The following is a 24,250-nucleotide window of genomic DNA, read 5'->3' as shown; positions in this document are numbered from 1 at the left end:
TGCTCTGCCCTTTACAAGGCATGCTGCCTTAGACAAATTATTAACCTCTTGGTTAATATCTATCTCAAAGGGCTACTGTAGAGAATTAACCCATTCTTATGTGTAGAGTTCTTAGCATGTGTCTAGCTCATCAAAAGTGCTTAATGCGTTTTACCTATTGCTTCTGTTGTTAAGGGTAATAATAATAGCCACAGCTCACACACTGTTGCTGGCCCCTCTGCTGGATGCCCACAGGCTGAAATAGCTCTGGCATCCTCCCACTCCCTTATCATAGTCCAGCCAACACTGGCCTGCCCTTTCGGAATTCACCCAAGTCCCCATCCGCCCTGGACCAGTACTTCTACCCTCACTTCTGCAGGAAGATGCTTATTCCCATTCTTCCTGGCAGGCTCTCATCTCTCAGCGCTCATCTTCAGTGGAGATTGTCCATTGTCAATGGAGGGGACTTTCCTGACCCCTTCTGCATCCAGATCTGCTCTTTTCTTTCTTTCTTCATCTTTTCCTTTATTGCCCTGACCACCATCTGTAAGTATCTACATGTTTTTGTGTGCTTCTATTACTGACCATAAGCCCTACTTTATACAATAAGTAGGAGTTTTAGTCATTATTTCTCAATAAAATCAATCTAGGTCAAATATTTCCTGGGCCTACCTGAAGGTAATAGGAACCTTGTTGAGGATACAATGAGGAATGTCAGCATAGCTAGACAGTGCAGAGCTAGTGACTGGGGAATATTGAGAGAAAATGTTGAAGAGGAAGTTGGGCTAGTTTTGTCCTTAGGGGTGTTTTTGTGTGGGAGGGGAGTTGTGAGGGCACAAGATGAAGAGTGTCAGAAGAACAAGGCCTCTGCTGTGTGAAGTGGGTGCCATGCGTGTGACATTCCTTTCTGTTTTGTTTTACTTTTCAGAGTAAATTTAGTCTATATTTAGCATCTTTGCCAATTTATGTATTTTCTCTCTCTCTTTTTTTTTTGTGGGGTATGGCAGTACGAGGAGGTGTTGGTCACATTGCCTATTTATTATACAATTCCCCCAAGCACTTTGGCAACTTTATAAATAATGACTATTTATGATTGTTGTCTAGACTTAACAAATGGTTATTTAACAGGCAATGAAATAATTTTCCCACGGTTCTTATACTATATTTACACACACCACTTTTAAGGGGCAAATGTTAGGGCTTATGCTCAAAATGTAAGTCTTGTTCACAGCAGTGAATTATTCTCTATGGACAATGAAATTAGTACTCACTGGTATGAAATGCGGAACAAAGACAAGTACAGTTATTTTTCAGGGATCAAGTTCTTGGAGTTGAATGTTTAAGTCATCATAAATCTAATCAGTGCTGATTGGAAAATATTAAATAACATAACCATTCATTAACTTCACGATAATATAGATTTATTGTCAAACAGGCAAAAAATACAGAAAAAAAAAGAAGAAAAAAAAAAAATCTATCCCCAGAACAACATGGTAAACATTTTGGTATATACCCTTCTAGGTTTTTTTCTCTTATTCATAGATTTTTAAAGCATACAATTAGAAATATACTGTACTTATGTCATAATCTATTTTTAAATTTTAATATCTCATTAATGATTTTCTAGATCTAAGCCTTATCTATAGCTACACTATTTAATACTGTAACCACTAGCAACATGGGCTGTTGAGCACTAGAATTGTGGCTAGTCTGAATTGAGATGTGCTGTACGTGCAAAAAACACACCAGATTCCAAACACAATTTTTTTTTTTTTTTTTTTTTTTTTTTTTTTTTTTTTTTTTTTTGGAGACGGAGTCTCACCTTCGCCCAGGCTGGAGTGCAGTGGCGCAATCTCAGCTCACTGCAAGCTCCGCCTCCTGGGTTCACGCCATTCTCCTGCCTCAGCCTCCCGAGTAGCTGGGACTACAGGCGCCCGCCACGGCGCCCGGCTAATTTTTTGTATTTTTAGTAGAGACGGGGTTTCACCGTGTTAGCCAGGATGGTCTCGATCTCCTGACCTCGTGATCCGCCCGCCTCGGCCTCCCAAAGTGCTGGGATTACAGGCGTGAGCCACCGCTCCCGGCCGGAACAACAAACACAATTTTTAAAGAGTAAAATATCTCATTACTAATTTTTATATTGATTACATGTTGAAATATTTCAAATACGTTGAGCTAAATAAAATATATTAACAAAATTAATTTTACTTGTTGCTTTTTACTTTTTCTAATGTGCTTACTAGAAAATTTAAAGTTACAAATGTCAGTCATATTCTATTTCTGTTAGACAACACTGGTCTATAGCTTCATGGCTGCATAATTTTCTATTATATGAGTAAAATTATTTGACCGGTTCTTAACCACCATCTTGTTGAATCCTCAAGAGACTTCTTATTTTTTAGTATTAAAAATTACTCATTGACCATCTGTACATAGAGATCTTTTTTACATATCTCTGTTTCCTTAGGATTTACTGTTAGAAGTAGAATTGCTAGGAAAATGAAAATTGTTATTTCTTTCTTTATTTTTTGAGGCAAGGTCTTGCTCTGTGGGCCAGGCTGGAGTGCAGTAGCACAGTTATGGCTCACTGCAGCCTCAACCTCCCAGCCTCAAGCCATCGTCTCCACTTCAGCCTTTCAAGTAGCTGGGACTCCAGATACATGCCACCATGCCCGGCTAATTTATTTATTTATTTTTTTTGGTAGAGATGAAGTCACCCTATGTTGCCCAGACTGCTCTTGAACTCCTGGGTTCAAGCGATCTTCCCACTTTGGCCTCCTAAAGTACTGAAATTACAAGCATAAGTTACCATATCTGGGCAAAAATTTTTAAATGAGAAATAATGTTATAAATAAATGAAGAAAGTAAAAAATAATGCTCTTCCTCTTCATTATTCAATTATCTTTCTCTAGAAAGAGAGTATCATTCTGATCATTAGCAGTTGTTCATTTTGCATTGAATCAAAAGCACCATTTCAGCTGTATTCAAATTAATTAATGGTAGCTACCATTAAGTTGTTTTTGAAAAGTCAACTCTGAGTTGTCCTGTTTTATGTGAATTACGAAGTATTAAGGATTGGAGCTCAATGTTATCCTTTCTCCTGAATTAAACTACACATCTTTTAGTTTATTCATTGCTCACAATTATGAAATGGAAAAGGTTAACAGCAGGTATATTTTTAAGCCTTTCTGAATTATCTTTGTAATACTATGATGGAGGAAAGGTGTAGGCAAAGGAGTTATGAGCCTAAGAGATCATTTATCAGAGGTCCAGAATATTTGATCTGTTATTTGTGTGAAGGTATAACCTAACATTTTAACACTATTATTGTACAATAAAAACAAAGCCTTGGCTGGGCGCAGCGGCTCACGCCTGTAATCCCAGCACTTTGGGAGGCCGAGGCAGGTGGATCACTAGGTCAGGAGATTGAGACCATCCTGGCTAACACGGTGAAACCCCGACTCTACTAAAATACTAAAAAATTAGCTGGGCGTGGTGGTGGGCACCTGTAGTCCCACCTACTCAGGAGGCTGAGGCCGGAGAATGGCATGAACCTGGGAGGCGGAGCTTGCAGTGAGCCGAGATCGTGCCACTGTACTCCAGCCTGGGAGACAGAGCGAGACTCCGTCTCAAAAAAAAAAAAAAAAAAAAAAGCCCTTACCATCTTTAGCAATAGGGCAATACCACATGAACAAGGTTGTGCTTTTCTTATAAAATTAATCTGATGGCCAGGCACGGTGGCTCATGCCTGTAATCCCAGCATTTTGGGAGGCCGAAGCAGGTGGGTCACCTGAGGCCAGGAGTTCGAGACCAGCCTGGCCAACATGGTGAAACAGGGTTTCACCATGTTTTACAGGTGCCAGGCACCTGTAATCTCAGCTACTTGGGAGGCTAAGGCAGGAGAATTGCTGGAACCCGGGAAGCAGAGGTTGCAGTGAGCTGAGATCATGCCATTGCACTCTAGCCTGGACTGACAACAGCAAGACTCCGCTCAAAAAAAAAAAAAAAAAATTTAATTTGATAAAATGCACTGACTTTTTGCCTCAAATGGCCAAGAGAGCCTCTGTAAAACCTTCCTTTGTGGCTTTCTTAGAATTTTTGCATTTTGTACTTTTCTCTAATGTCTTTGGGATTCATAGAAAAAATGTTGGGAACCTTTAGGAGTTGCTGAACTCTCATATCCTCTGGGTAGTATTAAAGAAAATGCTGATTCAAGAAATCGAGCTTACGTTTCATGAGGCAATATAGTGTTATTGAGGATTTAGTGGACTGAACAGTGACTTGAATATAATTTAGGGGGAATGTTTTATGGCATTTCTAGAGTATAAAATGAAGAGTTTCCAGTTCACCATTAGTGTTTCATATGAAATAAAAAATCACATTGTCTACCAGTGGAAGAAGAAGAAATAAAAATCTATAATTTAATCCAACTTGAAAATTCTTCCTTATAGGCCGGGCACGGTGGCTCATGCCTGTAATCCCAGCACCTTGAGAGGCCGAGGCAGGCGGATCACCTGAGGTCAGGAGTTCAAGACCAACCTGGCCAACATGGTGAAACCCTGTCTACTAAAAATACAAAACTTAGCCAGGAATGGTGGCACATGCCTGTAATCCCAGCTGCTTGGAAGGCTGAGGTGGGAGAACTGCTTGAACCGGGGGGATGGAGGTTGCAGTGGCCAAGATAGTGCCACTGCACTCCAACCTGGATGACAGAGTGAGACTCCACCAAAAAAAAAAAGGAAGGAAGGAGGGAGGGAGGGAGGGAGGGAGGAAGGAAGGAAGGAAGGAAGGAAGGAAGGAAGGAAGGAAGGAAGGAAGGAAAGAAAATTCTTCCTTTTTCCTTTTCCTTTTTTTTTTTTTAGACAAGGTCTCACTCTGTTGCCCAGGCTGGAATATAGTGAGTGGAGCAATCTTGGCTCACTGCTTCCTGGGTTCAAGCAATTCTCATGCCTCAGCCTCCTTAATAGCTGGGATTATAGGCATGCGCGACCACACCTGGCTAATTTTTTGTATTTTTAGTAGAGATGGCGTTTTACCATGTTGGCCAGACTGGTCTCAAACTCCTGGTCTCAAGTGATCCGCCCACCTTGGCCTCCCAAAGTGCTGGGATTATAGGCATGAGCCACTGCTCTGGCCTTCCTAACTTTTAATCTAAAGAATTTGAAGAATCAACCCTGCCCTCACTAAGCAAAACTGTAAGCAGGATTGTCTGTAAGAATCACATTTCTATCCTTTGGCATTTTAAACATGAGAACCAATATTTTATTTTGTATAAACAATAGCAAAGCATAAGCTAACTTGACTCTTCTGTCTCCCAAGAAAGCAGACAAACAGCTGCCATTCTGGCAGTTAGAAGTACTAAAATTTATTTTAAAGGCTATTCATTTATATTTCTTTTACCCTGTCTACATAATTAATAGCTTAGTTTAATTCTATTTTAAACTTTTGCCATCTGCAGGATTGCTATACAGTGGTGACATCAAGTCCCATAGGAACATGTTTGAGTAATTAAGACTACAGAAAAGCCTTCCAGAACAACATTTTGATTACAAATAAAATTCAAAGTAAAATACCTAGTTTTGAAGGACTAGGTATTTTTCCTAATTAAAAAACAACTAAAAGCCTGTCATTTATTTAGTATAATTTTGAAAGTGTTTCCATGTGTAATGCCACAGAGCTAAAAGTCTAAGTCTGATACATTCATTCATAAAAAAAAATAAAAACAGTAGAAGGATAGGGGCCATTTTCAAGGGAGCCTTCCCTTAGCCGGTGGTGCCTTAGAGGCAAAGAGTCATCTTTTGGTTTCCTTATGAAGAATTATTTGAGGTGCTACAAGGATTATTTTCTAACTAATGTGATAGAGAAGCTGTGTAGTCTGTTTTAAAAATTAAATGGTACAGTTCATTTACATGTTTGTTGTCTAGCTTACACATGCATGTTATGTGTGATGATTTTTCTTGATTTCATTCAATCAGTGGATTTTTTTGAGCATTTGACTGTGAGGATATCCAGTGGAATGTCACAAACTGGCATATTCTGAACATTTCCAGTTACATCAACTTCTGCCTGATTGACAGCATATGAAAAATTCTGGTGGTTCACATGTTTAATACAAACATTTAACTCCTTTATAACTTATTGAACTTACCTATTTAATAAGCTAATATTTTTAAAGCAATAATGTTTTATTATGAATGACATTTAAAAGCAGATGTAAACCTATGCTATAATTTTTAGGTTCTTTTTTATTAAAATGAAGACTTCTTGCAAATGTTGTTTTTCTCAAAATTAAGAGCCCTACTTAAACACGATTTTATTTATATATTTATTTTTGCTTCAGTAAGACTTCCATAAAAAATTAGTTTTTTGGGCTGTGCACAGTGGCTCAAGCCTATTATCCCAGCACTTTGAAAGGCCGAGGTGGGAGGATCACTTGAGCCCAGGAGTTTGAGAGCAGTCTGGGCGACATGATGAAACCTCATGTCTACAAAACAATTAGCCAGGTATGGTGGTGCACAACTGTAGTCCCAGCTACTTTGGAGGCTGAGGTGGGAAGGCCAGTTGAGCCCGGGAGGCAGAGGTTGCGGTGAACTGTGATCTTGCCACTGCCCTCCAGCCTTGGTGACAGAGCAATACTCTGTCTCAAATAAGTAAATTAAATACATAAATAAATAAAGAAGGTTAGCTTTACCATGTAAATTTCATGACGTTTGCACTTTATTTTATTTGTTTATTTGCCTTATGGCTAAAAGGTAGTATGTAAAACTTTGGAGATATATATATATATATATATATATATATATATATATATATATAGTATAAAATGAGTATATATCAACTCCAGTTGGTAGCCTCTATTTAATAGATTACTTATCATTAGATACAGATCTCAGATAGCTGCCCATTCTTCCCAATATCAGTGCTTCTTGATCAGTCTTATTTAAAGAATTTTTTTTCTTTTAATTCCTAACATTTTACTCTCCATTTTATAAATGAAGAAATCAGGGCACAGAGGGATTTAGAAGACGCATGTAATTCTGAGACTCAGCACACCACTTTGTTCACTTCCTGCTTAACAAATTGAATGGACAAGCATTTGTTAAGTGCCCTCTCTGTGCCAGGCATATGCCATGTCTTGATGGGCTCCCAGTAAAGTCTGAGTAATTGACCTTGTCATGAAATGGGACTTCTAGCAGTGCTTCATCTCATTGCCTGCTAAGTGGATTTTTGAGTTGCATCTTGACTTCCACGCTGGAAGGAGAGAAGGAAGCAGTTTTCCTGTAGAAAACACACCTTTAGGCCGGGCGGGGATGGTAGCTCACGCCTGTAATCCCAGCACTTTGAGAGGCCAAGGCAGGCAGATCACTTGAGGTCAGGAGTTCAAGGCCAGCCTGGCCAACATGGCAAAACGCCTTCTCTACTAAAAATACAAAAATTAGCCAAGTATGGTGGAGCGCACCTGTAGTCCCAGCTACTCAGGAGGCTGAGACAGGAGAATCACTTGAACCTGGGAGGCAGAGATTGCAGTGAGCCAAGATGGTGCCACTGCACTCCAGCCGGAGCTACAGAGCGAGACTCCATCCCCTCGCCCCCCCCAAAAAAAAGAAAAGAGAGAAAAAAAAAGAAAACACACTCTTAAATTGTACCCTTTTCCACTGACACCATCTGACTTCTTCACTTCTCCTTTATTAACTGCTCTAGTCATCTGAATGTGTGGAGATAGTACTGGTCCACAGTGTGACACTGGGCACATGATCTTGGACAAGCCCCACTCACCGTCACCCCTACATCATTCAAGCAGCATACATAGTCTCTTGATTCTATCTGGTAATTCTTCCTTGAATCTAAGCCCTTGTTTCATCCTATTGCCATGCTAGAGACATCATCATCATCATCGTCGTCATTATTTTACATTTTTCTAACTGATCTTTCTGCCTCAGCCTCTTTCAGCACTCCTCTAAGCCTTTTTTTTTTTTGGCTTAGAGGAGTGCTTTTGAGGGGGAACAGTGGCCATGGTCACTGTTCCAAAAGGCAATTCTGCTCATGACCTGACTGTGCTAAAATGTGTACCACTTCTCATCAGTGTTCACATGCAAGGCCCTCTGCAAACTGGTCCCAGTCGGCTCCTCCAGGCCTCTCTATCCAGTTTCCCCAAGTGCACTCCCAGCCACACAGAACCTCTCACCACTTTCAAGGCAGAAAAGCTGCTGGGTACGTCCTCCCCACTCCTAAGCGACACTTCCATCACTTTTTTGCACTGTGTATTACTACTCACGTTCCAGCTCCACATCAGGTGTCCTCTGTGAAGGTTCTCTTAATTACCCCAAACACACCTCAACCTCTGCCCCTGCTAACTCCTCAGCATTTTCTTCAAACCTCATTCATACCTCCATTCTGTAACTTACTGCATCAGCATACAAGCATACAGTTGTTCCTCTCCCCTACCAGGTTGTAAAGCTTTTCAAATACAGCATTTTAAAAAAAAATGATTTTTGTTACTCTAAGGTCTAGAAAAGTGCCAAGAAATACCCATGAATCGTGAATGCACCTCTGGCCTGAATTTTTGCCTGCACATTCTACTGGCTGAGCTTAATCCACATCAGAGGTTTCATTAAGATACAGCCACTTTAGCTTCACAATGAATACATTAGCATTTTGTAATCCTAGAGCACTCTGCTCCAAGTTTCCAAACACTTAAGATCCCTTAATTCTGTTTTCAACAGAAGACAGCTCAAATGCGCTATATTACCTTCTTGGGAAGAGGCATTCATCTCCTCTTTGTCCTTTGTAATGGATTTTGGTCCACTGATCATAATGACATTTGACATCTATTTCAACACTTAGTATGTGGCAAACATGGTGCTTTGTATGTATTATCACTTTTACTGCCTACATCAACAACATTATGATGTAGGTGCTTCTGTTCCCTCGGTTTTAAAGAACAGGAAATGGAGGCACAGAAAGATGATATAACTAGTCTGAGGATGTAGGGAAAAAAAAAAGCAAACAAAGCTGCTTTTGCTATTCTCTCACAACAATCAATACAGATTTCTGGGACCTCTGGTCACCAGGAAGTGTGTGGGAATTTCTCCCTGCCAACAACCAGTCAATCAATTCTGCAGTGGCCACCAGCTGCAGAATTGTCCTCGAATTCAATTCAGTTCTGACACTCCTGCTACCTGGAGAGAGCAGCAGATCCCATAGGTTAAGGGCTCAGTCCCACAGGACTTCTTTCCCCACTTTCAATGCCAGTAGCAAGCTCCAAGTTGTTTTAGCTGTGCTTCTGACTGACCAGCTCTATATTGGGGTTCCCTCGACCCCCTCGTTGGGTTTGACTAATTTGTTAGACTGGCTCGCAGAACTCAGGGAAAGACGGACTGACTTTTATCAGTACATTTGTATAAAGGATATCACAAAGGATCCAGATGAAGAGATAGATGCACAGGGCAAGGCACCTGCAAAGGAGAATGGAGCTTCGATGCTCTACTGCCCTCCAGAAACCTCCATGTGTTCAGCTATCGGGAAACTCTCTGAACCCAGTCCTTTTGAGCTTTTATCGTTACGTAGGTCTGATTGATTAAATTTACTAAGTTGGTGAAACTCCTTCCCCAGTGGCTGGAGAGTGTGGCTGAAAGTTCTAACTCTCTGATCCTGCCTTGGTCTTTCCAGTGACCAGCCTAGAAGCTGAAGCTACCTAGCAGCTGCCATCTAGCAGTCATCTCATTAGCATACAAAAAAGACTATCATGTTGAAATCATGTGAAATCACATCGGAGATTCCAAGGATTTTAGGAGTTGTGTGCCAGGAAACCTGGACAAAGACCAACTATACATTTCACGATGTCAGAACGAGTAAGTGGCAAAGCTGGCACCAAGGCTGGATGACTCCAGAATTCATGTCCTTAACCACTACGCCTCACTATCTTCCAAAAAAACAAATATTCTAAAAACAATCATAACTGATATAGAGGGATTTTTAAATAAATGTAAATATTTAAACAGTGATTCGCCGGGCGTGGTGGCTCACACCTGTAATCCCAGCACATTGGGAGGCCGAGGCTGGTGGTTCATGAGGTCAGGAGTTCAAGACCAGCCTGGCCAAGATGGTGAACCCCCATCTCTACTAAAAATACAAAAATTAGCCAGGTGCGGTGGCAGGCACCTGTAATCCCAGCTAGTCGGGAGGCTGGCAGGAGAATCGCTTGAACCCGGGGGGTGGTGGTTGCAGTGAGCCAAGATCGCGCCACTGCTCTCCAGCCTGGGCGACAGAGTGAGACTTCATCTCAAAAATAAAATGAAATAAAAATACAGTGATTATTACCAACAACTTTTACTCTGTGGTTTAATTTTGGTCCTTTGATTATTTCAGGAAAACTTTAAATCTACCATTGGATTAGTAGGAAAAATATTCTGAAAAAACAATCAAGATTACATAGCTAAAATGTAGGTGCTTGGACTTACCGTCCTTTCATTTTTCTATAATATGCAGTGCTTCAAGACAGCCTTGATTGTTATAATCAAATATTGTATACAAAACAACACTTTGTAGAGCTGCTGGCTTGTACATGTGCTTGCTGTTTCAAATTACCTGTATTGCGCAGGCCATTTTAATGGAAAGAAAATTAGCTTAAAGATAGGAAGTGCCTTATTAGCTCAGTAAAGCCATGGTCTGTTCAATTAAAGTGTTAACAAATATTTCAGAGGAAAGAATGTTTGGGGTCATAAATTAATTCAACACAGTTGTTCCTTAGCACTTACTATTTACCTGGGAATGTGTACTGTGTTTGGTGCTTTGAAGATAAATGTTATTTACAAAACACCTAGCTAATAAAACCTTGCTTCAGAATGCTTTGTTTGACATCAAAGATCTTTATGCTGAACTTTATGGTTGACAAGGTTTAATTTCATTTAAGTATGGGATAGGAGAGTCTTACTGGATAAGTCTGTATATAGATAAAAGTGACAGGTATCCAAATCACCTGTTCTGACTGTGTTTATAGCTGCATTTCCACCTGCACTGTATAATGTGACACAGATTTTTTACCCTTTAATGCACCCATGTGGCTCTTATTTGTAATTGTGCATCTGTTAAGCCATCTGAAATACTGAGTTTGCATGTCTGTGAAAATTCATTGCTGCTACCAGTCTTCCTTCTCTCCTTTCTTGGTTGTTTGAAGACTCAAGAGAAGTAGTTAATATCAGTCTATTGTTTCAAACCACAAACTTTGGAAACAAATGCACTAGTGTGAAAAACAGTTTGTTGACACCAGTTCCCTATGTCTTGTTAAGAATTCAAGAGTTGCCCCTATGTAAACTGGGCTGCAGAAAAATTCAGAAAATGAGCATCTTGGTTAACCTTTAAATGCTTATTCCAAGTTTAAAGGGGATTAAAAACCAAAAAATCAGCTGGGCACGGTGGCTTACACCTGTAATCCCAGCACTTTGGGAGGCCAAGGCGGGTGGATCATGAGGTCAGGAGTTTGAGACCATCCTGGCTAACACAGTGAAACCCCGTCTCTACTAAAAATAAAATACAAAAAAATTAGCCGGGCGTGGTGGCGGGCGCCTGTAGTCCCAGCTACTTGGGAGGCTGAGGCAGGAGAATGGTGTGAACCTGGGAGGCGGTGGTTGCAGTGAGCCGAGATCGTGCCACTGCACTCCAGCCTGGGTGACAGAGCGAGACTCCATCTCAAAAAAAAAAAAAAAAAAAAATCTGTTAGAATCACCTTTCAACTAACATGAACTGCTTTGGGACATGGGTAGTCTTTATAATTAAAGTGACTAAGGATGAAATGCATGGCACAAAACTTGCTTTCTTCATGAGCGTCCACTGAAAATTCCTAGATCCCTAAAGATCAAATTTATATAACATATCCACTTTAAAAATAACTGCCAATTTTCTGCTTTAAAAAAGATTCTATTTGCTAATGGAAAAAACAAAACTTTGTCTAGCCACCAAAGTAGTAAAACTTATTTGATGCAATGGTGCATTTCTCATAGCAAAATGCCACATAGGGTACTAAGGAAAAGGGCATTAATGTGACCAAGGCCCACACACAGCCAATGTACACAGATCTCATTTTCCAATTTTTAAGAGTATTTTAAAACTCTGTGTTAAACTTACTGAAGCAAGATATATTTTCATATAAATATATTTTGATATAATTTAGAAACCAGATTTGATCTGGTTCTCTTGAAAATGGACTATAGTCATTCACTTCTGCATCATTCTAGTTGTATAAGTGTGGTAGAAAATAGCCCTAAAACCCCTGATTTCAGACAAGCATGATGTGTGCCTATAGTCCCAGCTACTGAGTAGACTGAGTGGGAGGACTGCTTGAGCCCAGGAGTTTGAGACGAGTGTGGGTAACGTAGATGCTGTCTCTTACAAAAAAGTTAAGGCTGGGCATGGTAGCTCACACCTGTAATCCCAGCACTTTGGGAGACTGAGGCGGGTGGATAACCTGAGGTCTGGAGTTCGAGACCAGCCTGTCCAACATGGTGAAACCCCGCCTCTACTAAAAATACAAAAATTAGTTGGGCATGGTGGCATGTGCCTATAATCCCAGCTACTCGGGAGGCTGAGACAGGAGAATCACTTGAACCCATGAGGTGGAGCTTGCAGTGAGCCGAGATCGTGCCACTGCACTCCAGCCTGGGCAACAAGAGTGAAACTCTGTCAAAAAAAGAAAGTTACACACACACACACACACACACACACACACCCCAAAAACAAACAAACTGATTTCACTTGAAATATTTAGATAACTAAAACTAAAAGCAAATTAAGTCGTTCTAAGAGTAGTGGTTTCACTCTTCACTATTGCTTTATGTAGACATGGTCTTCACATGAGACATTCTTAATGCTGAGAGAACTAGGACAGATTAGAAGAAGGTGGCTTGTTCTCGGTTTTAACTGATTAGTTAATTTCTACTGTTAATGGCTTTTTTTTTTTTTTTTTTTTGAGACAAGGTCTTACTCTATCACCCAAGCTGGAGTGCAGTGGTGCAATCTCAGCTCACTGCCACCTCCACCTAGCAGGCTTAAGCGATCCCCCCCACCGCAGCCTCCAGAGTAGCTGGGACTATAGGCACATGCCACCATGCCAGGCTAATTTTTGTAATTTTTGTAGAGACGGGGTTTCACCATGTTGCCCAGGCTGGTCTGAAACTCCTAGGCTCAAGTGATCCTCCCGCCTCGGCCTCCCAAAGTGCTGGAATTACAGGTATGAGCCTCTGCAGTAGGTCTATTAACTGCTTTTAACTGTATCCTGTTCATAACCATTTTCAAACACAGTTAAAGGTATTTTCCTTTATCTACTAAATATATAATTAGTAAAGAAATACAATGTTTCTCAAAATAATGTCTTAAAGTTCTTTTATCTACTAAATATATAATTAGTAAAGAAATACAATGTTTCTCAAAATAATGTCTTAAAGTTCCTTTATCTACTAAATATATAATTAGTAAAGAAATATAATGTTTCTCAAAATAATGTCTTAAAGTTTTTGCCACTATTCTTTGGACTTTCAATTATATAATCAATATTTACATTAATAAAATATAAATTGCCTACAGAGACTCTAAGGTATGTCTTCTTTTATTTTATTTTTTTTTTTTTTAAGACAGAGTCTCGTGCTATCGCCCAGTCTGGAGTGCAGTGCAGTGGCTCAATCTTGGCTCACTGCAACCTCCGCCTCCCAGGTTCAAGCCATTCTCCCGTCTCAACCTCCTGAGTAGTTGGGATTACAGGCATGCGCTAGCATGCCCAGCTAATTTTTGTATTTTTAGTAGAGATGGGGTTTCACCATGTTGGCCAGGCTGATCTCGTACTCCTGACCTCAAGTGATCTGCCTGCCTCAGCCTCCCAAAGTACTGGGATTATAGGCGTGAGCCACCGCGTCTGGCTAAGGTATGTCTTTAACGTATTTATCCCTCTGTCAATAGATGGGAGCACACACTCTCACATCATGACATATCTGATTAAAATGGACACATTTTGACATTTCTTTGAAGCTTGCATTCAGACTGTAACATTTGCAACACCTCACTGTATTGCTAGCCAATCAAATCTAATCAACAGTTTGACGCCCTGCCTAAATTAAAGGACATTTTAAAAGTTAAAAATTTTTGAAGTTTAAGTGTATTTGGGGGTTAATGTAGATAACACATAAAGTGAAGCCTCAGTCAAATTAAAACAATATAATAGACTGTTTGGCAATGAGCTTGTTCACAGTAACTCCCCACTGTGCAAAGCTCTGTCTATGCAGCATCTCATTTAATCCCCATCGCAACTCAGTGCAGTAAATTTTGCATTTCCATTGCATAGTTGAGGAAAATGAGTTTAAGGGAGAATGAAATGTCTTGCCCCAAATCACAAAGTTAGTAAATGGGAGAGTCATATTCTGTCTCAGGGCTGTCTGCCTCCAAAGTCCACTACCTGTTAATATTCTTCTCATCTGCATTGACCACCGTGGTCTTACATCTTCCTTTTCCACATTTTAGGTTATGCTGGAAAAGCACAGAGAAATTTAGTCACAGTGTGTATTAGGGACTCACATGTTCTCCAGTGGAGATTACATATAACTATCCCACATCCACCACAGATCTGGTGGTCTGGATAATTTATCATCCAAACCTGGACACTTGAGAGGGTGCTTTTTACCAGAAAAAGAGGCACAAACTAGGATTTTCAAGAGCAGAATGGGACATAAGATTACCCCATATAAAGCAGTGGTCTCAGGGAAGGCATGCCTTATCAGAACTTGTATGGAGGGGGTTGAAATACCCCATCCTGGGCTGCTGTTAAAACACTCAAAGCCATCAAGTGCAATGGCTTGTATCTGTAGGCCCAGCTACTCTGGAGGCTGAGGTGGGGGGATGGCTTGAGGCTAGGAGTTCAAGGCTGTGCTGAGCCATGATCTTCCCACTATACTCCAGCCTGGGCTACAGAATGAGACCCCATCTCTAACAACAACAACAAATACTCAAAGTCACAGGTCAGATTTCTGCTTTGCTTTCAAGCTACCCAGCATCAGCCCACCCCTTTTAGCCACTCCTTCTAGAAGTGTTTCCTCACCTACCCCATCACTGGTCTAGAATTATGGAGAGCGTTTGTGTAAGTGTTCATCCACCTGTGAATTAACCAAAAGAATAGGCCATTTTACTAACCATTTATTAATATTCAGTCTCCAAGATCAGAGAAGGGGTTGGAGTTGATCAAATATGTTGAGGCACAAAAGCCTGGAATATCTCCTGCATCTGGTAAAGTCTAAAGCTGGTGCTGAAAATTCAGTAAAGCCAGGTACGGTCGCTCATGCATATTATCCCAGCACTTTAGGAGGCCAAGGCGCATGGATCACCTGAGGTTAGCAGTTCAAGACCAGCCTGGTCAACATGGTGAAACCCCATCTCTACTAAAAACACAAAATTAGCCAGGCATGGTGGCACACATCTATTATCCCAGCTACTCAGGAGGCCGAGGCAGGAGAATCACTTGAACCCGGGAGGCAGAGGTTGCAGTGAGCAGAGATTGTGCCATTGCACTCCAGACTGGGCAACAAGAGCAACACACCGTCTCAAAAAAAAAAGGGAAAAAAAGGAAATTCAGTAAAGCAACACTGTGGAGGGAACAGGTATTTCCCTAAATAATACCACCTAAGAATTCTTCATGTTGAACACATTTTTCAGCATTACAGATGGTAACCATTACTACTTGAGGGTCATGTGCCAAGAGGGAAGTAATGTAACCCTTCTTTGCAACATTTCAGGTTTGATTCTCCTAAATAAAGCTGAGAATTATCAATTCTCAAGCCATGGTGCATTTCATTTTTACTTCCTCCAATAAACTGGAAAGTGTACCTGATATTGGCATTATAACCATGTTATAACATTTACACTTCTTAAATCTAATTAATAAGTGTAATTTGCAGTTTATCAGAAGGCTATAGGGATATTATTGCTAGTGTTTTGAGAAATATAAGATGTGTTACTCCTGCACCAATCAGTAGATATTGCCAAATAAATTTCAAGGTCATGTAACTGAACATTAATATTGAACACAGTTTAGTTTTAAATAACAATGGGATTAAAATTCATCTTACAACTTCTATGTAGATAAATTCAATAATGTTTTAGTTTTAAGGTTGGAAGACAGATGCAAGGGGGACAAATATAGGAAAATTAAGGATCATTGAGCTATTTTTAACACTTTCAAATTTAGGTTGGCAGCTGTTGTTAGTGTCAGGACTTAAATAACTTTACTTTGTTAAAAAATAAATTCACAACATATGGATTTCAACATGTTGTGAATTTATTGTTTGTGCTTATTAGGGAAAGACACTTCAGTTGAAAAAATAAGAAATTCTCCAGGGTATAAAAAAACCATCCTTGTTAGTAGACAAGTGACCATAGTCTTATCAAGACATCCATCCTCAGCCGGTTGCTGTGGCTTATGCCTGTAACCCCAGCACTTTGGGAGGCTGAGGCAGAAGGATTGCTTGAGTCCAGGAGTTCAAGACCAGCTCTGGCAACATGTTGAAACCCCATCTCTACAAAAATTTTAAAAATCAGCTGGGGTTGGTGGTGCATGCCTGTATTTCCAGCTACACAGGAGGCTGAGGCAGTAGGATCACCCTGGGTGACAGAGTAAGACCCTGTCTCAAAAAAAAAAAAAAAAAAAAAAGAAAAATCCTCAGAAACTTCTGATCTTTTTAATTTAACCAACTTTTACAGTAAAACCAGTCTTCTTGCTAATGAAATGAATGAATTGCATTAGACTGGGTTTTAAATTCTTAAATTATGTTATCTTTGGAATTATAAACCCAGGCCTGGGAGAGACATCCTGAGACCTTTTAATTCCCCCTTCAAACTCGATAAATGTATGCCTATCTAGTGTGGAGAAAGAAACCCATCTATTACACAGAAAAAACATCTTTCAGACTACCAAAGGAAATACCCCACTTTTCTTGTTAAGTACCCAGTTAAGTATTTAAAGACACATTTGCTTTTTATCAACTGAAATTCCTCTCCTCTCCCTTTAGACTAGGGACCTCAAGGGTTGTAGGGTGTCCTTAAAGCCAGGAGGAGGCAATAAGGCTGGTACAGTATTTGGGGATGGCCTTAAAGACTAGCCTGTGGAAAAACTGGTCTAGGAACCTCTGGTTAAAGATGGCAGACTGGGCCAGGTGCGGTGTCTCACACCTGTAATCCCAGCACTTTGGGAAGCTAAGATGGGCGGATCACGAGGTCAGGAGATCAAGACCATCCTGGCTAACACGGTGAAACCCCATCTCTACTAAAAATACAAAATATTAGCCGGGCGTGGTGGCGGGTGCCTGTAGTCCCAGCTACTCAGGAGGCTGAGGCAGGAGAATGGCGTGAACCTGGGAGGCAGAGGTTGCCGTGAGCTGAGATCATGCCACTGCACTCCAGCCTGGGCTACAAAGCGAGACTCTGTCTCAAAAAAAAAAAAAAAGATGGCAGACTGAGTACACACATTTAGTTCTGTCCCCTTGCAAAATTTCATTAAAGTGACAGTAAAAGTATTTTTAAAAAAGAAGTAACCCACAAAGATGAATAAAATGGGAAAGAAGAAAATAACAAAACTTTGGAATCTGAAAACAGGATAATTAGCAGCTAACTTAGGAGACTCAAAGAGGCAGATCCTGATCTGGAAGTACAGATTGAGAAGCAAGTTGAGAAGCAATGAGTTATTCCCTAGAACTCCCAAAAGGCTCAAGAAGGTTAATCCTTTGTCAAGGGTGGAACAGAGGTTCTCTACACTATGAGACACAGGCACAGTTGAGGGAGAGGGTACCTAAACAAAACCAGAAGAATCAGGTAATACACCTCAACTTGGCTGCCACATCATTCAGCTAGGTATCACCCACCCCATAGGCAGGAGATGGGAAAAGTATTATCTGAAGAATCTGGTTAGCCAAAGGCAAGGGGTGGGGAGAGGGGGTGTGGGTGCATGGGGTGAGAACAAAGCTAAGAATTCTGACTTTGGGGGTTTCCCAAGGAAACGGCCCAACCTAGATCATCTTAGTCTAGATGACAGAGTCAAAAACCTCCCTTTCCCTGCCCTCATCCTTCCAAACACATACAGATGGCTTCCAGTAGCTTTTTAGTATCTCACTATTAAATATGAACAGATAGATGAGGATGAATAGAGAAAGATAATAAGAACAGATGAAACAGATACAAAGAAGAACACTTAAAATATACATATCGTTGATATTGTCTGAGAAAGAAGAGATACCCTGTAAACAAGAACAGGATGCTACAAAAAAGGAACCTTCATGGACATAGGAACTCTTGGATATTAAAAATATGAAAGAAGAAGCTGGGCGCAGTGGCTCACGCCTGTAATACTAGCACTTTGGGAGGCCGAGGCAGGTGGATCACGAGGTCAGGAGATCGAGACCATCCTGGCTAATGTGGTTGAACCCTGTCCCTACTAAAAAATACAAAAAATTAGCCAGGCGTGGTGGTGGGCACCTGTAGTCCCAGCTACTCGGGAGGCTGAGGCAGGAGAATGGCGTGAACCCGGGAGGCGGGGCTTGCAGTGAGCCAAGATTGGGCCACTGCACTCCAGCCTGAGTGACAGAGCAAGACTCTGTCTCAAAAACAAAAGTGAAAGAAGAAATGGAAGGCCATTTGCTAGAAGTCTTGGAAGCTACAGTATAGGAAATTGCCTAGAAAGTAAAAACACCAAAGAAATGCAAAATCGGAGAGAAAAGATGAGAAAATTTGAAGTCCAGTCCAGGGATCCAATATCTAAATAGCAGGAAAAAAATGGAAGAAAGAGTATCATCAAATAAATAATTACAGAAAGTTTCCTGAGCAGAGGACATGAATTTCTGGATTTTAAGGCTTACCAAGTACTGTGTACAGTGTTTGAAAGTGGATTCATACCAATGTACATCATCAGGTAATTTTAGAATACTGGAACATAAAAGGTAGGTTCTACAGCCTTTTAGAGAGGAAGAAAAGGTCTCATGTGAAGGATGAACATCATAATGGCAATACTGGAAGCCAGAGGACAGCAGAGCAGGACCCTCAAAGTTCTAAAGAGAAATCAGTTTTGGCTTAGAATTCAGGAGTCCACCAAAGTATCATTTGAGGTTAAGTATAGAAAAATATATTTTCAGATAGGTAAGCTTTCAACAATTTTACCTTCCATGAAAAGGTACATGGGATAGAGTGTGGGTAGAAGTTAACAGATAATGCCTTAGGGGCTGGGCACGGTGGCTCACGTCCGTAATCCCCAGCACTTTGGGAGACGTGTGGATCACCCGAGGTCAGGAGTTCGAGAGCAGCCTGGCCAACATGGTGAAACTCCATCTCTACTAAATACAAAAATTAGTCAGGCGTGGTGGCAGACACCTGTAATCCCCGCTACTTGGGAGGCTGAGGCAGGAGAATCGCTTGAACCTGGGAGGCGAAGGTTGCAGTGAGCCAAGATGGCACCATTGCACTCCAGCCTGGGCAATAAGAGTGAAACTCCGTCTCAAAAAAAAAGATAATGCCTTAGAGCCAAGTGTGGTGGCTCATGCCTATGCCTATAATCCCAGCAGTTTGGGAGGCCAAGGTGGGTGGATCACTTGAGGACAGGAGCTGGAAACCAGGCTGCCCAACGTGATGCAAACCCATCTCCACTGAAAAACAGAAAAGTTAGCCAGGCGTGGCGGCTTGCACCCAGCTACTCAGGAAGCTAAGGCAGGAAAATTCCTTGAACCTGGGAGGCGGAAGTTGCAGTGCCAAGATCATGCCACTGCACTCCTACCTGGGGGACAGAGTGAGACTCCATCTCAAAAAATATAGATAGATAGATGATAGATAGATAGATAGATAGATAGATAGATAGATAGATAGATAGATAGATAGATAGATGATAGATAGACTCCATCTCAAAAAAGATAGATAGATAGATAGATAGATAGATAGATAGATAGATAGATAGATAGATAGATGATAGATAGATAGACAGACAGATACATAGAGCCTTAAAAAAAGTTAAAGTAGTAAGATCAGTATGTTATCTAGAGAAATGGAGATAAATACTAAAATAATCAGCTAACAGAGGGGAAGCAGAAAAGGGAAGAAACTGAGAACTGCTGTTTCTCAAAACAAGCCTTTTAGGACTGTTTGGTTTTTAAACAATGTGCTTATATAATTGTAAAAAAAAAATTAAGTTTAAAAAAGAAAAAATGGAATAGGTCACGATGGGCAAACTTTCTTTTCATTTTTGTTTGATAAGTATCCTTCAATTTGACAAGCCCTTTGACAGCGTATAATAGATAAATGTTCAGATTTAATTTTAGCTCATCAGCCTTTGAGTTTCCCAAGGTGTTTCTGTTGGTCTGCATGCATTAGTGAAATCATTCTTTTGTAGCAGTAATTAGGTTATATTTAGATAACTATTTCTTATGGGGACACTGACAAGAGATCCACAGAAAAAAAAAAAAGATGATGATCTTTCTTCTTCCACTGAAGAACCATGAGATAAGAGAACTAGCAGGTGGAGGTTTAATCATTTTCTGACACACAAGCATACATGGAGGAAAGTATGAAATGCAGAAAATAAAAGGATTTTAAATCCCAGAATGGAAGACATAGTTTCAGTTGCTGCAACCTGAAACTAATTGTTTTTATTAGCTCATTAATGTTTCATGATTTGGGGATATATTTGTATACCATACTGTTGGACTATTTTATTGCAATGATGATGCCTCAAAGGATTTTGAAAAGCACCAAATGAATTTTGAAATGGTTATAGTCTTGGGGCTATTGCATGTACTAAACTGAATAGCTTCCTAATATACAATGAGATTGTATCCATGTTTTATTATATAATATCTTTTTTGTTGTTGTTTTTTGGAGGCAGAGTTTCACTCTCGTCGCCCAGGCTGGAGTGCAATGGTGCGATCTTGGCTCACTGTAACCTCCGCCTCCTGGGTTCAAGCAATTCTCCTGCCTCAGCTTCCCAAGTAGCTGGGATTACAAGCATGCACCACCACGCCTGGCTAATTTTTTGTATTTTTAGTAGAGATGAGGTTTCACCATGTTGGCCAGGCTGGTCTCAAACCCTTGGCCTCAAGTGATCTACCTGCCTTGGCCTTCCAAAGTGCTGGGATTGCAGGTTATATAATAGGCCACACCCGGCCTATTATGTAATAATTTTTTAAAGGAGACACCAAAACTTTAAAAAGAGAGAGACATAGGGGACAGCATTGAAGATATGTAAATAGAGGGAGTAGATAGTGAATTAATTAAGGGCAAAGAGTAGCTCTTATTCATTTTTTTTTTTTCCAGCCCAACAGCATCTTGCTGTGTTGCCCAGGCTGGAATGCAGTGGCTATTCACAGGCATTATCATAGCACGCTGCAGCCTAGAACTCCTGGATTCAAGCACTTCTTCTGCTTCAGCCTCCTGAGTAGCTGGGACTACAAGAGTGCCCAGCTCTATTCATTTAACAAATATTAATTGAGTACCTATTATGCACCAGGTATTGGAGCTACATCAGTGAACAAAATGGATAGAAATCCTTACCTATGTAGAGCTTACATTCTAGTGGGGTGGGAGGTGAAGAAAGGGACCAAACAAAATGATGACAGGCTGGGCTGCGGTGGCTCACCCCTGTAATCCCAGTGCTTTGGGAGGCCGAGGGGGGCGGATTACCTGAAGTCAGGAGTTCCAGACCAGCCTGACCAACATGGTGAAACCCCCTCTCTACTAAAAATACAAAAATTAGCCAGGCATGGTGGCAGGCACCTGTAATGTTACTCGGGAGGTTGAGGCAGGAGAATTGCTTGAACCCAGGAGGCGAAGGCTGCAGTGAGCCAAGAGGGTGCCATTGCACTCCAGCCTGGGCAACAAGAGTGAAACTACATATAAAAAATAATAATAATGCCTTAGGGTGAAGTGGGCTCTAAGGGATTGGGATGCCATCTTGGATTTTCATAGCTTGAGAAGAGAAGTCAATGCCTGATTTCCAAGCTTCAAAAGAGAGGCTAACTCTCTAGTTAGGGCCAAAATTAGCCGAGCATGGTGGCACATGCCTGTAATGCCAGCTGCTTGGGAGGCTGAGGCAAGAGAATCACTTCAACCCGGGAGGCAGAGGTTGCAGTGAGCTGAGATCACACCACTGCACTCCAGCCTGGGCAACAGAGTGAGACTCCATCCCCCCAAAAAAACAAAATGATTACATACAATACATACTATGTCAGATAGAAATCGGTGCTATGAAGATAAATAACTCAGGAAAGAGAGATGAAGAGTGTGGAATAGGGAGAGGGCAGGGGATACACTTTTAAATAAGGTAGACACATAATAGGCACACTAAAATGCTTGCTGAAATTATTACTTGATAAAAACACAATGTCCAGCTGGGCACGGTGCCTCATGCCTGTAATCCCCGCACTTTGGGAGACCAAGGCGGGTGGATCACTTTTAAGGTCAGGAGTTCAAGACCAGCCTGTCCAACACAGTGAAACCCTGTCTACAAAAAATACAAAAAGAAATTAGCTGGGCATGGTGTTGCACACCTGTAGTGCCAGCTACTCGGGAGGCTGAGGCACAAGAATTGCTTGAACCTGGGAGGCAGAGGTTGCAGTGAACCAAGATCATGCCACTGCACTCCATCCTAGGTAACAGAGCAAGATTCTGTCTCCAAAAAAACCAAAACACATATCTGTCCATATCTGGAAACTTTGTCTGAACCCTATCTTTTTTTTTTTGTAATGGGACCATCCTTTGGGGCATTCAGGCACATCATTGGAACTGAAGCAAGGACAAGAACCTGGAAAGAACTAGGGAAGGTTGCTTGAATACCACAACCCCAGCGGGGTAGAATGATGGTATAAGGAGAGTCAGATGCAGATCATGGCCTCACAGACCTCACAGTCCATTAGTCCTTAGCAAAGCCAAGCTCTTTGCAAAATACAAAAGATTCCCTATAATAATGGGAGACTGTTTGCTTGTTTTTTCAAGCATTCTTTGCATCCTAGAAATGTACAGAGCACAATATCTAGCTTTGAGAAGTAAAGAAAACCTTTCAAGTAAACCTTTGTTCCAGAAGAGATCAAGCTGTTCCCTGTTCATCCCTTGCTCCCAGCATCTAAGTGCCTGGGTTTCTTGGAAATAATACTCTTTATACATGTCTCTAATACACATCTCCAAGCAAGGGCTAGGAAAACTCAAGGGTAAGCCTTCAATCGTTTTCACAGACATTGGACTTCCATACCCCCCTCTCCTGTGGAACCTGATTTGGGAAAGTAGGTTTTCGTTTTTAATTTTCAGGGAAGTTAAACAAACAAGGCCAATGGATCAGAGCACCCACCACAAGGCCAGACCCTCAGAGGAAATTCAATAAATACTACTTTCTGTTAATCTCATACCTGGAGGCTTTCTCTTTGCATCCTGCAAGCCAGTATAGTCTTTTATTCTTATTTTTATCCACATCTGCAAAATTCATGTGAACACCTGCAGATTACTCTGAGTTATCTGCAGACGTACTTCTTTCTTTCCCTCTCTCTAACTACGTGCTAAAGATGCAACCCCTGAAGCTCAACTTCCATTTCTCCAGCAGTCTCCTCACCCTTGTAGAATAATAAGACCCTGTCTTTTGAGAGTGCAGTGTTTAAAGTAAATGGTGTTTAAACTGAAGTTTCCCTCTGGTTTTATTGGTAAAGACAGAATCCTTGACTGCCCTGCAGGCACAGTGCCCTTGACTCTTCTGGCTGGTCTTTGTTTTGGGAGAGCTGTTGCAACCTGTGTGTAAACATCACAGTGAGGGGCACACCCAGGGCATCCTCTGTGCTGGGCCTGCTTCTTTTGAAGTGTCTGGTGATTGTACCATTGTCATGCCAGTTGGAGGAGTCCTTTTGTTTTGCAATGGCAAAGCTCTGAAGAGCCAGCTGATAAGACTTGGGACCCTGGTGTGAAACTAACCCTTTGAACTAGGAAGAATCTTTTCAGATAAGCAAGCCTTGGCATTTTTATCCCACAACTTCTTGTTAGAGCTTTTAATAGAGCGGCAGGTTAGTGTCCTTACTAGGCTCATACATAAAGGTTTTTCAAGCTCTTCTGTAATAACACAGACATAGGACATAGCCTCCATTTTTACGAAGATGCAAACCTTCCAATTGCCCATCTCAATAAAGATCTTTGGGAAAATAGCATCAATTTTGGGAATTCATTGATAGTTATTCATTAAAAAAGATTAATTATACCAGGAATAAAACACAAATGAAAGCCAATTAAAAAC

General features: G+C 41.0%; 1 protein-coding gene across 2 annotated transcripts in view; it reads left to right on the top strand.

The window, feature by feature from the left end:
• PRICKLE1 (prickle planar cell polarity protein 1) overlaps positions 1 to 24,250 on the top strand; it is a 137,005-nt gene that overhangs the window by 60,010 nt on the left and 52,745 nt on the right. The gene's annotated exons all lie outside the window — the stretch shown is intronic.

Source organism: Symphalangus syndactylus, chromosome 17 (assembly GCF_028878055.3).
Source record: "Symphalangus syndactylus isolate Jambi chromosome 17, NHGRI_mSymSyn1-v2.1_pri, whole genome shotgun sequence".
Lineage (NCBI taxonomy): Eukaryota > Metazoa > Chordata > Mammalia > Primates > Hylobatidae > Symphalangus > Symphalangus syndactylus.
The sequence above is the reverse complement of the archived record's forward strand: the minus strand, read 5'-3'. Positions and strand labels throughout refer to the sequence as shown.